The sequence below is a fragment of the Mixophyes fleayi genome, chromosome 8 (assembly GCF_038048845.1).
Source record: "Mixophyes fleayi isolate aMixFle1 chromosome 8, aMixFle1.hap1, whole genome shotgun sequence".
In the NCBI taxonomy this organism is placed as follows: Eukaryota; Metazoa; Chordata; class Amphibia; order Anura; family Limnodynastidae; genus Mixophyes; species Mixophyes fleayi.
The window spans coordinates 4,346,980-4,359,743 of NC_134409.1; the positions used below are offsets into that span (position 1 = coordinate 4,346,980).

At 39.4% G+C, this 12,764-nt stretch overlaps 1 protein-coding gene across 2 annotated transcripts in view; it reads right to left on the reverse strand.

Moving 5' to 3' along the window:
• The window catches only part of PTPRF (protein tyrosine phosphatase receptor type F), a 513,733-nt gene that overhangs the window by 463,972 nt on the left and 36,997 nt on the right, over window positions 1–12,764 (reverse strand). Inside the window, exon 2 of one of the 2 annotated variants that reach the window (XM_075181664.1) lies at window positions 2,240–2,356. The exons of the other annotated variant lie outside the window; for it this stretch is intronic. The gene's annotated coding sequence lies outside the window, so the exon portion shown is untranslated. The remainder of the gene's footprint in view (window positions 1–2,239; window positions 2,357–12,764) is intronic. 2 annotated transcript variants of the gene reach the window in all.

A 12,764-nucleotide genomic window follows, 5' to 3' on the forward strand; every position in this document is an offset into this window, starting at 1 on the left:
CAGTTCATCCGCCGAGTGCCAATAAGTAATTATATTACTGTTAAATAGCACAAGGACGTGATAGAGACGTCCTTATAAGTAACATTATGAACATCAGTGGTCGCACAAGAAAAAAAAAAAATCTGCGGAGTAAAATTAATCCTCTTAATATTGTTAATGGTTATTTCAAACCAAAGAGGTGCATTTTATCAGTAATTCTGCATAATGGTAAATTGGATTATGATGTTCAAAACTCAACACACCAGCGGGTCGGCCTCGTAACACGAAATGCACGTTTTAGATTATTATGTATTAACGTGTACGGTGCACTTAGCTTCAATGATTCTAAAATAAAAGCAGTGTAATCTTTACATGGATTAATCATAGAACTAGCAATGCACAACAAGACAGCAATTATAAAACAATCATTTGTACAGTAGCAATTTATAGGTTCACTTTACTCAACTTGCAAAAGACTCTCTAGCGCAATAGAACTGCAGAGTGCAGACGACCGTTACCTAGTTGAGGGTCTTGAGTGACAGTTGGTGTGTGACTCTCATCCAGACCCTTAATTATAGCAATAAAAAACATCCCTAAAATGACATCTGTGCCCTACATCATTCATCCCAAAATCATAGCTCCCGACCGCCCAGATTCAGCGGGACAGTCCCGATTTTAGGGCTCTGTCCCGCTGTCCCATGGGTGGGAACATTGGAGGGGGATATCTAATGGGCAGCCTAGCTCTTTACAAGTGAGGCCACGCCCCATCATAGCGTGACCACGCCTCATCATTACATGGACACGCCCATCCTAACATGGCCACACCCCTTGTTCTCTGCCGGGGTCTGACATGTTGGTAGGTATGCAAAATGCCTCTATATGCCGTGAAGAACTTTCTACATGGGTCAGCCCCCCCCCCCATTTGCTTTACAATTCCCCCACATACTCTCAGACCTCCACAAAATGCCCCCAAACATCCCCCAGACACTCACTGTTTGGGAGGAATTTTGTGACACTAAACAGAGCATCCGATCATCCCTTTAATCAGATTACAGGTGTTAATTGTCCTTCAGCAGAACATTTGTGTAAATAATGTAAGTTATTTGGTTTTTCATGCAGGAAACGCAGCAACAACATGAATCTGTGATTTTTATGGCATTTCCTCCTATAACTTCGTCTTCCCTTTACAAAATCTCTCTGTGTGGGGGGCACTAATATGTAGAGTCACTCAGCTGCAACACATTTGCTGTTCTGCACTCAAGCTCGTTCCTGAGGAGAGAGTCACCTGATCCGAGTCCCTGCACTACATAATGGTAGAGGGAGGAGGGAAGGGGGATTGTGCTGTGAACAAGCATGCTAAGAAGAGGGTAGTTCCAAAGCCTCTTTGCTGAAACCACAGTCATATGACATATGTATAGAGCAATTACATGACATTGAGGAATCTGCAAATCATTGATAGCAGCCACCATGTTAAAGCGCTACGGAATATGTTGGCGCTGTATAAATAAATGATGATGATGATGTATCTTCTTACAGCAAATCAGTGATTTTTGATAAAAAAAAAAAAAAAAACAACATGACTTTCACGGGATTACAGCTTTACTATGTAATGTACCATTGCACTGAATAACACACATGAGATAACTGGTGGTATGTTCTTTCACTTCTCTGCAGCAGGTCAGGAGGGTGGTACTTCTCTAACAGAGCAGGCAGTGACTGACAGCTTTCCAGACTTGCGTGTGCACAAATGCACTGTGTGAATTGGCTGATATAAACAAAAGAGCAGGGAGCAGTCACAATAAATCTAATGACTGCAGATTTTTGACCTGTACGAGATCTCCTCAGGACACCGTCCTAAAGATGGTGAAGGAGTTTCAACAACAATTTCTGGATGCAAATTAAGCAATATCAAAAACTCCACTATGCAAAATAATGGTGATATCACAGATCAGGTTAAAACCCATAAACTGGAAATTTGTTAAATCAGGTAATCACTTTGCCAGGGTTGGGATATAGGAACAGGAAGACTAGGAATACTGAAGCGACTTCCCAGTGAGCCCACGGCCAACGTGGCATCGAAACTGGTCAGTAAAGAAAACTAGAAAACAACATATCACACGATTCTAGACCAAAATAAACTGACAGATGCTAAGAAAATGCTGTTTACTTTTATCCATGACATTCAGTGTAATATGTACAGACAAAGAGAAAAGAATGACAGAAAATCAATGTGAGGTGCAGTTCTACACGGAGGTCGTACCTTGGGTTGAGGTATAAGACAGAACCACTGGGAGGCGATATCAAGGCCGATAAGTGAGGAATAGGATCCCACATCAATTCTGGAGTCTGGATTAGATCAGCAAACACGGCTTTATATCTGTAGGGGGAGAAAATGCAGTAAAATTGGTGGTATTGTTTCACGGAGGTCAGCAGGTCTGTTTTGTCTTTCTTTATTTGAATACATTCTATTATAGAACACTTTAAACATCAATGATTTGGGCAGGGCCTGATTATTTAGCCACATGCAAAGCGCTAAAGCTGTCCGCGATCAAAAATGCTTTAAAACATCAATTCCATAATAAAAGAAAAATATGAGGTGTGTTTCTTTTAACAATAATCACTGTGGCAGCTATAAGCTTGGTAATTACCATTTTTTTTCTTGGTTTGTTTCTTCAGCCTGCTATTTAATTTATACTCCTGCAAAGTTACTGCAGTGTCATACGCCTACCATGGCAACCACAGTCACATGGCACATAATGTAGTGAGCAGGGAAACTTTGGAACACCCCTCTGACCTCTGTGTGCAAAGTGTAATATCCCCCCACTACTCCTTTCCCCTTCATGTGACATGCTGAGAACCTGTGTGTGTGTGACACGCAGCCATACTTGTCTGCTATACTGAGAGATTTTAAAAAGGAGATCATGATTTGTAGTAGGACAGCTAAGAAAAATGTTGCATGCTTAAAAGGCATTTAACTTGCTATTTAAAGAAGAAAAATACTATTTTATTTGGGAATGCGGCTTTGAAATTAAATTGAGTAACAATAGAGTTTAAAGCAAGCTGTACACTTAAATTAGGACATGTAAAAGACAGTATCTACCATTTGACAATACGGTTCTTTGCAAATCATGATTTTTCATTTTGTTGCTGGTGGAAAACAAATTGATTCCCTGAGTAATGAGACTGTTTCAACAAGGTGACAAACATATCAGTCTTGGCTCACTGCTAAGTGCAACAACATAGCCAAAATATTATCACATTTAAAAGCCCAGACTACCAGATTTTCCAAACTCAGTTGACACCGGTCAGATGAATTCCACAGCAGGTAGATACGGCCAAACACATGTAAGGGCTGTTTCAGATGGGTAAACTTAGTGCACGTGTGTTCAGCTGCTCTCACACAGAGAATTAAACCATGGAGCTCGCACACAACCTGCTGTGCGGATCCTCGTGTGCTCCTGTGAACAGAAGAGAATCGCTCACAGCTCAATAGTCACCACGTACACGTGTTAAGTTGAAAGCAAATTTCATTGTTGGCGTATAATACGCTTTTCAGAACTAGTGCTTTGTGCGCTGGCGCAGAAGTAAAAAAGCGTATTATAGTCCAACAACGCAATTTGTGTTCAAGTTAACATGAGCCCCTTCACAATCTTCACGTCTGTACCGTAGACGAGTGCTCAATAAGAAATCTGATGAAACAGATTTATCTGACCAAGAAGAACCACTTTTCCCCATTTCACCAAACGGGTGAAATGTGGAGAGTTTCAGTGACACACATCAGGCTGCTTTCCTCTAAATAAAGTGCCCTGTAAATGTCATATCCGAGGATTTCAGCTTATTCGCGTAACGCCGCCCTCGTCTGCAGCCACATCCTTATCATTACTGGCGTCAATGTATAAAACCAGCAAACGTTCATTACGAGGTTCACAAGTCCTCATCGGAAGAAATCATTTTCTGAAGAGTCATCTGCTAGAATTAAATCACTCAATGTGGCCGTTTTCACTCAACAGCAATAATTATAATTATTACAGTAATTCAGTGACAACAATATGCAGAGATGGGGTGGGTGGGGGGGGGGGGGCTCTCCGCTGGAGCTGCTGATGGTGGGGGAAATAGGAGCAAATGTGCAGAACACATCTATTAACTGTTACCACTTTACAAAAGCTCAGTGTCTATATGTATAACTGCTCAGGAAATTCCTTACCCGCAGGGCTTGCAATCAGGGCCATCTTTTCCATTGGGCATGATGGGGAGCTGCCCAGAGGCCCCACGGGCAAGGGGGCCCCAAAGGCACAGCTCTTAATGAGAATAATTAATCCTGCAAAAGAAAAAACCTGCAAAAAAAACCCTACAAGGGTCACTGAGAAAGTACATCTATATCTCTATCTCTATATATCTATATCTGTATCTGTATACATCTATATATCTATATCTATATCTAGGGGCCCCAATGCACTGCTTTGCCCGGGGGCCCATAATTTTGTTAAAATGGCCCTGCTTGCAATCACCTCTACATAGACGTCTCATAGGTTATAGGACAATCTACAACAAAAGAAGAAAGCAGGTTGCCTGATAGGGTAATATTTCGGCAACCAATTCCCCAAAAAGGTGCTACTATATATGCGTACCAGACATAGATAGAGTATATTATGTTATAGCAGACAGGTACAGGCATAATTAAGTGGACTGGGCGAAATCCATGTGAAATCTCTCCATGAAACTTGAGGTGCAAGGTGCCCTGGTATCTCTTCTACTAAAGTGCCTTGAACACATGAGTGCATCATGAGATGGCTGGAAGCTGGGGTTTCCTACTCTGATCCGAGAAGCTAACCTGTAATCGAAGCTAAGTAAATTTATCTCTTTTATTGATATCTTTTATGCCTGTTATTCCTTCTTGGGATCAATATTTCACGATGGTAAAACCCACCTAAAATAATGTTCCACTTAAAAAGGCACCCAATAAGTCACGTTCCAGCAAATGGGAGTGCAACAAGCCCTCAGCCAGTGCTATTGTTCAAGTTGAAATATATGAAACAAAATAACATTAAAATAAAATGTCCAGTGGGAACTAGAATAAGGATTTGCTCTATTTGATTAACTGTGGCCATCAGTTTATTGCATAGACCATTCAGCAGTCTCTCGCAGACAGCATTAATGATCCCCCCCACGCACTATGAGACACCTAGAGTAAACAATCCAACCTGTTTTGGGGGGTAACGTAGAGCACACAGCTCCACTCTCCTCAGTTCTATCCAAACGCTCTGCAAACCAATTTTTATTTAAGCAAACTAAATTTCCCTGGTATTATATATATATATATATATATATATATATATATATATATATATATATATATATATATATATATATATATATATATATATATATATATATATATGAAAGAAACCCGAAGAGAGATATAAAAACCTTCAGTCTATTTCCCAGTGTTTCTCCCACACTCCCTGTTCGGAAAACAATCCGAAAAATTTATCGAAACACCATCAGCCAATACCAAGTATGTAGGTTCATCTCACATCTTTATATCCTTTACTGCAACTGTAGACAAAACAACACTTAGGTCAGTGAAATCTTGAAGCCAACAGGGTTTTAAAGAAAAAGCAAGGACAGTGTACACACAACGTCATCAGCAGCAACAGCTCCAGAATATTAATATCACTTCCTGTCCTGTTTATGGAACATTAAATATTTTCCACTTACAAAGCTTTTGCATGCGCCTCCTGGAACGTTACAAAACACATTGCTTTATCTTTGGTTCATTGCTGTGTTTTTCACCAAAGCATTTCTATCAAACAGACAACTGCTCTGGGGATACAGTTGTATCCAGTGCACAAACGAGAGTGTTGCATTAATGGCAACAATAATGCTTAATTCTGCAGGGATAATATAAAGGGTTTGGTGACAGGCATAGAGGGAAGCCAGAATTACGTAATTATATTAGTAAAAGTTGCATGACGGTTTACACTAACCAATAAATGACAGTTGTCTAATGGTGTAAAATCACTTTGAAGAGAAAAACACATTGATTGTACAGGGCATATTTTGCTAACTATTTCAGAAGAGAACTTTTAAATTATAACCAGACTGGTAAAAACATATCAAAGACTTTGATATATGATAATTAAATTACTAATATATAACTTTCGTACGGGGAAATAAGTTGGTTAATAAAAGAATCTAATTTCATAATGCATAAATGATTAACATTACAGTGTTTATTTGAATTATATTGTGCAATTAGGGTCAGCGAGCTGCCAGGGCTTTTTCGAGAGACGGTCACGTACACAGTAACCTCACCTGTTCTAAAAAATCACCTGTACTTAAGGTGATATTCAGAGAAGGACCAATGCGATATAAAAGGTGTAAACAGAAATTTTCCAGATCTGGAAAAAAGGGCAGTGGTTCAAAGGTAGCCCAAAAAAAATCAACTAAAGACATATGTCTCCCTCCTGTTACAGCTTCATCTCCTCGCTGGTGGCCCCTTCCTAGAGCCAGTGACAATGTAGCAAATTAGATTCCAGACATTTTGCTACTTGTATGTAACATTCTAGTACATTTATACAACATTCTTCTACTTTTATGCAACATTCTGCTACTTTTATGTAACACCTGCTTCCAATTTACTAAATGCAGACTGCTATATTAAATATTGATATAATAATAATAATAATAATGATAACAACAAAAAGAAATCTAAAGCAGGCTTATATTGACAACAGGTTAGATTCAAGAAGTAATTCTAGAAGTAATTCTAAAGTAACCAAATGTACAGGATTAGCCGCATAAATTACAATGCTGGAACTTTTTGGCATTCAGTTCTGTAAATTCATCCATTCAAAATTAAATTGAACTACACAGAAATATGCATTATAGTAAAACAACAAGGGACTTGTAGATTTACATATATCGTAGCTGCAATAATCCAGTTTGCACCTTCCTACTGCTATATCCTTAAGCAAAAAACAAGTTCAGCTTATTTCAGCAACATGAAAACATATAAGAAGTGGCTAAGAGAAATAAAATCGATCTAGCCTAAAAGAAGTACACATAAATATCTCCAGTGACTTGCCTCTATTCTTTCCACGCTACAACGCCATAATTGCAAATAAAGCAGCTACAAGCGGGTTTCGGACGTAGCCACAGAAAAATCATTTTTCAATGTACGAGCAATAGAGAGCGGTCTTGCAAGACAAAAGGTTTGGGCTGAAGGCAATCAGGAAAAACAGCGGCTGAACAAAAGGAGGGTCTGTGCCAGACAACTGAAATTAAATTTCAATTTCACATCTACAGGACAGGTAAAGCAGAATGTCAGCACTTCTGTCCAGAAGACACGAGACGTGATCAGAAGGTGCTGGTCAGGGATAGGGCACCGTGGGAGGCGGAAATACAGATAGATGGGATTGTTGGCGTCAGATGGAGCATCTGGAGTGATATGCGCTCCTCTGTGTCGGACTGTACCACATTTGCTCCACTGCTCACATATACGTAGACAGCGCACTACGTCTGGCTTACAGCGTCACCGGGGAGCGGCACTGGTTTATTATTCTATCGTTCTTTGTGCACTAAGCTTTTAGCAGCATCAGAAAAATAATTAGCCCCAATTAGCCTGGAGAAAGCTTGAAATATGTCACACACAGGATGTTAATTGCTCGACTCGGCTTCCAATTTGAGCCCCAGACTGCGTTATGCTCTCGCCCAGTTTTCCTCAATATGTCACCCAGAAGGCGGTCAGTAATTACCACACCCGGCATGTTATTTTATAGTCTCTGTCCCAGGGCTCTATTATAAGGACAAATATGGAAGAAAAGATTAAGACGCTTACACTCTTTCCTTAATATTTGCCTCCCCTCAGCATGGCTGTGAGGCGGGGGTGTGTCCAGAGGAGTAGTTACGTGCACCTGTGAGGTTGTATACTCATGCTAATGAGGCAGAGTGCGGTTAGCACTGCTGCCTCATAGCGCTGTGGCCATGAGGTATAATCCAACCAGGGTCCTATCTGTGTGGAGTTGGTATGTTCTACTCGTGTTTGGTAGGGATTTCCTCTGGGTGCGCTGGTTTCCTCCCAAAGACATACTGGTAGGTTAATATACTAATGACCAAAATTAAACCGAGTGTGTGGTAGGGAGTGTAGATTGTAAGCTCCACTGGGGCAGAGACTGATGTGAATGATTAAATAGTCTCTGAACTGAGTAATATTTAGGCGCTATATGAATAACTTTAAATAAATAAATGAGATGAATCATTAACTACGCAAAATGTTGCACTAATCTCTGCCATTCTCTGTGCGCCAAAATCTGATTTTAACAGAGCTGCTTTATTATTATTATCACCATTTATTTATATAGCGCCACTAATTCCGCAGCGCTGTACAGAGAACTCACTCACATCAGTCCCTGCCCCATTGGAGCTTACAGTCTAAATTCCCTAACACACACACACAGACAGACACAGACAGATACACACGCATAAACACACAGACTAGGGTCAAATTAACCTACTAGTATATTTTTGGAGTGTGGGAGGAAACCGGAGCACCCGGAGGAAAACACACGCAAAACACGGGAAGAACATACAAACTCCTCACAGATAAGGCTATGGTTAGGAATTGAACTTATGACCCCGTGCTGTAATGCAGAAGTGCTAACCACTTAGCCACCGTGCTGCCTTATAGTCTATAACTAAATATTACATATGGCGTCCAAAAACTTAGCATTTATAATATGTAAACACCGATTGCAATTGGAGGACAGATCACCTTCATTATTTCATAAAAAAAATACTAGCTTTAAAAATGAGTTATAGATAGGAGATATAAACTTTGCATCGTTTTTCTGCTAACAGAGGACAGAACTGTGATTGCCAGCTGAACGCAGAGGTGACGAATTATCACCACCATATTCCGAAAGTTCACAAACTCGCTGAACGGCTCAGTACTGAACCCTGCGCCTCTTTACAAGGCACTTAATGCGGCTACATTCATACTATGCACGTTGCTCTTCTCAGGGTGTTTAATGGTCCATTCAGTGGAATACAGACATCTAAATATATACAGTATATGCTACCTGCTATTTCCTCTCTAGGAATGTCTGTGGCTTTTCTCATTAAAGGTACAATTTCCTGGTGGCTCGATTTACAGTTACACAATATGCTCTGCAAGGTTGAACATAAGTTGCATTAAATAAAATAAAAATCATTATTAAAAGGCTCAGTTTGGAAATTATAGTTACCAATTTAAGCTGCTGACAGGTTAAAAAAAAGCCTTTTGTAACATTTAATAAATATGTACAAATGTTCTCACAAGTCACATGATACAGAATGAAATTAAATATATATAACTGGTGCAACAAATGTATTATAATGTTTACAGTGTACTGGAAAATTTATCTTTTTGCCCAATACTGTGAGTTTAAACAAGACCTTATGCCTGTCAGAAAAATGATGGGTAGTTGTCACTTACAAGTACAATTACTAAGTAAGGAAGGAAAATTGTTGTGTTATACATAGAACTCGGCACATTGGTAGCCCGAGCAAAGAATTATTACTATCTTCATTTTCCCTTATTATCTAAATATTACTGCTTGCACTTGTCAATATGTTTTATAATTGCATCATATCTCCCTCTGTATTACCAAAATAATATCATGAAATTACTGCAGTGCTTATACTTATAACACTCTGTAGCAAGTTGCCGTATTAAGAGGGAGGAGCTTCTCTAACACAGCAGGCAGGGAGTGACTGACAGCTTGGTAGACATGCTCTGCAGCAATGCATTGTGGATGGTTGATTTGTACACTGGGGCGGGGCCAGTGATGTCACCGTAACTTAGGCAACTACAGTCTGTCTTTGATTCCAATTGGTCACGGTCCTAAAGCTGTGGGAGGAGCTTCAACTGTCTAATGTAGGTAGGAGTGATACTTTACCTTTAACAGAACTACTGTGGAATGTCAGGATTACACTGAGCAATGTATTTTACCTTCATTATTCAATAATGAAAATTTTAATCGTGAGGTCTATTGGTGCTTTATGTAATGTGCCAATAAATTAATGTGACTTAGTTACATTTTACAAAATAGTAAACATTTTTGACACATGTGGTATCATCTCACTAAAAAATGAAAATGTATTTTAAAATAAGACTGTAAGCTCCAGAATAGCTCAAAAACACTTAATGAGGTTCAACTGGCGACTGAGAAGGCAACAAGAAATGCTCATTGGGTGACCACATTGGCTCTGTGGAAGAGGGGGGGGGGTGGAGGGGGTGGGGGGGGGGGGAACTGTCCTCGTGAAAGACGCTCCTCTCAGCTGGAAAGAAATCCTGAAACACACTCTGGCTGGATCCACCTTTCTCCATATGAAAATAACTTATTGTATAAAGTTATTGCTATTGTCAGTGCTGCATGTCTGGTTTATATTATTGCAAAAGAAAACGTGTATTAAGTACTAATATCTGAGGTAGGACGCCTACAAACGGAGAAGGAAGTTGCATGTTAAAGAAACAAATGATCTAAACCCAGGAAGGGGGATGGTGTTACCTTGACCACCACATTTCTTTTTATTAAATGCCTAGTGGGGGAGAGTCTTCCGGTCTAAAAAAAAACCCAAAACACTAGCAGTGGAAACGGTCAAAATGATGACCCATGCAGTTATTTAGGAATCACAGAATACTGTAACTCGTGTTTAAATCCCAACTCTAGAAATGCCCTTTTCCCTGTGTCCAGAGCTACCCAATGATGCTGACAATTAATATGTAATATCTGTGTATTGTACTCTGTACAGGGAGAGGTCTGTATTCATGGCTAAACAGGGGAGTAATTAACTGCACGATATCCTGTCCATTGGCTCAGTCCTGGTTGTTTGGCCCAGTACAGTAAACCTCCTCTCCCAGAGTCATCACCCTGCTGAAACAGAGCAGGAGTGCAAACTGGTTTTGTCTCTATACATAGAGCAGATGTTACTGTAGTCTGTGTATACTCTTGTACGATGGGTGTATCATGTTTCCTATGTATATGTGGAAAATCATACCCTGTTTAATGGACTATTATTAGCTTTGCTATTTTTTTTAGAAGACAGCTATTGCATTTATAGAACGCATTACTAGAAGTGGTTTTGAATACAAGCCAATAAATCGGCTGTAAAACTAAGTAGAATATCAGCACACTTCTTCCAGTGAAGTAACGGGGGTTTGGGTGCAAGGAAGACTGTTTAAAAAAAATATGAAATGATTGTAGAAATTGTCAGTTCTACTTGTGAATTGTCCATACCTTCTAGCCTTCTCCAGGCAACAGTCTACGCAAAAAATTATTTTTGCTTTATTTAAAACAAAAACAAAGTTTTGTAATTTTATTTAATGTTGTCACCGCTTTTATTCAATAGACATGGTGACTTTTTGTCATATTAAACTTAATTTAATAACGTTCTATCTTTGTCTTCTTAAATAATTCTGATAGGCTTGGTTTTTGTCACACCACATTTATGCAGGAAATTTATTTACAGTATCTCTGAATAAATTAGGTTGTGAATGATGTTTGAGAGAAATCATGGAGTAACTGAAGTCTTCCTAAGAGTGTCAACTCTTGAACTAACTAGTGGTGGCACAACTTTGAGTTTAATAGTGAGTGTGATATATACTTTTGGGGGCTTTTCTTAAGTTTTAGATTGCCCAGGTGGCTTTGTTATATTAGCTGTGAAGGGTTCATTTCCTCCACCAAACCCAGTGGCCCGCCCGTGGTTCAATCTGCCAATGAGTAGAAAGCACCATAAAGCCTTAATACAAGTTTCACAAAATAAATACAATTTCAAACGAAGATGCAATAAGCAATTCTCCGGTAATTCACCGTCCCTCGGATGTCTTCTAGAAGAACAGCCCTCAGCAGGAGGCAATACTGTGATTTTCTATCAGTTAACATCATTACCTCTATTTTGCAACCGTAGCAGCTGCGTAAAATAAAAACAATTTGCATAATGCAGCCAAACTGCCAAAAAAACAATTCACCCTAAATTCTGTAAGGTCTTTTAAAATCAGGCAGTAAAACTCCAGCCCGTTCTAAAAGCACTAACGGGAGACGTACAGCTGTATTCAGCTGAGCCAACACATACTTGATGGATCTGTACGTTTTACAATCCTATTAAAAAAAAAAAGCAGATCCCAATTTTTTTTTTTTATTCTCACAAATCATATTAAGCGAAGCCACTGCGCTTGCACATTCTGCTGTCTCACACATGAATTAGGCATATTGTTGTTTAGGCGTGCGACTTCCTCCCTAACCTTATCTCTTGTGCCACTGGACTGTTAAGTATCTCATAAAATTTGAATAAAAAAAATAAAAAAAAAAATTCCCAATCGGTGCTCGCTTCCAAACTCATTAAGTTCGGAAATCGCTCTTCCGTTTTAATGAAAACTAGAGGCTCACAGCTAAATATTAGTAATCAGAAATATGTAAATCAGCACGGGCTTAAATGAATGGTAACAAATAGTAGCAAAAGTGCTTTGAGGGAAGATGGATGTCGAATGAATACCGTTTTCTTTATGGTAAATAAATTACAAAACTAAAACGCATAAAAGCTTTTGTACTTACCACTCAATCTGCTGTTAATCTTCTCCTTTACGACCTAAGAGCACAGTTAACATTTCAGGTGGAGCCATAACTGTGCAATAGGTCCATTAAAACGGATTTAAATAAAAAATGAAAGGCTACATGGCGTACAGAATCCTAACTGCACCCACAGTCCTATAGTCCGATCCAGAGGTCGGGCAGATGAGGCAGCTG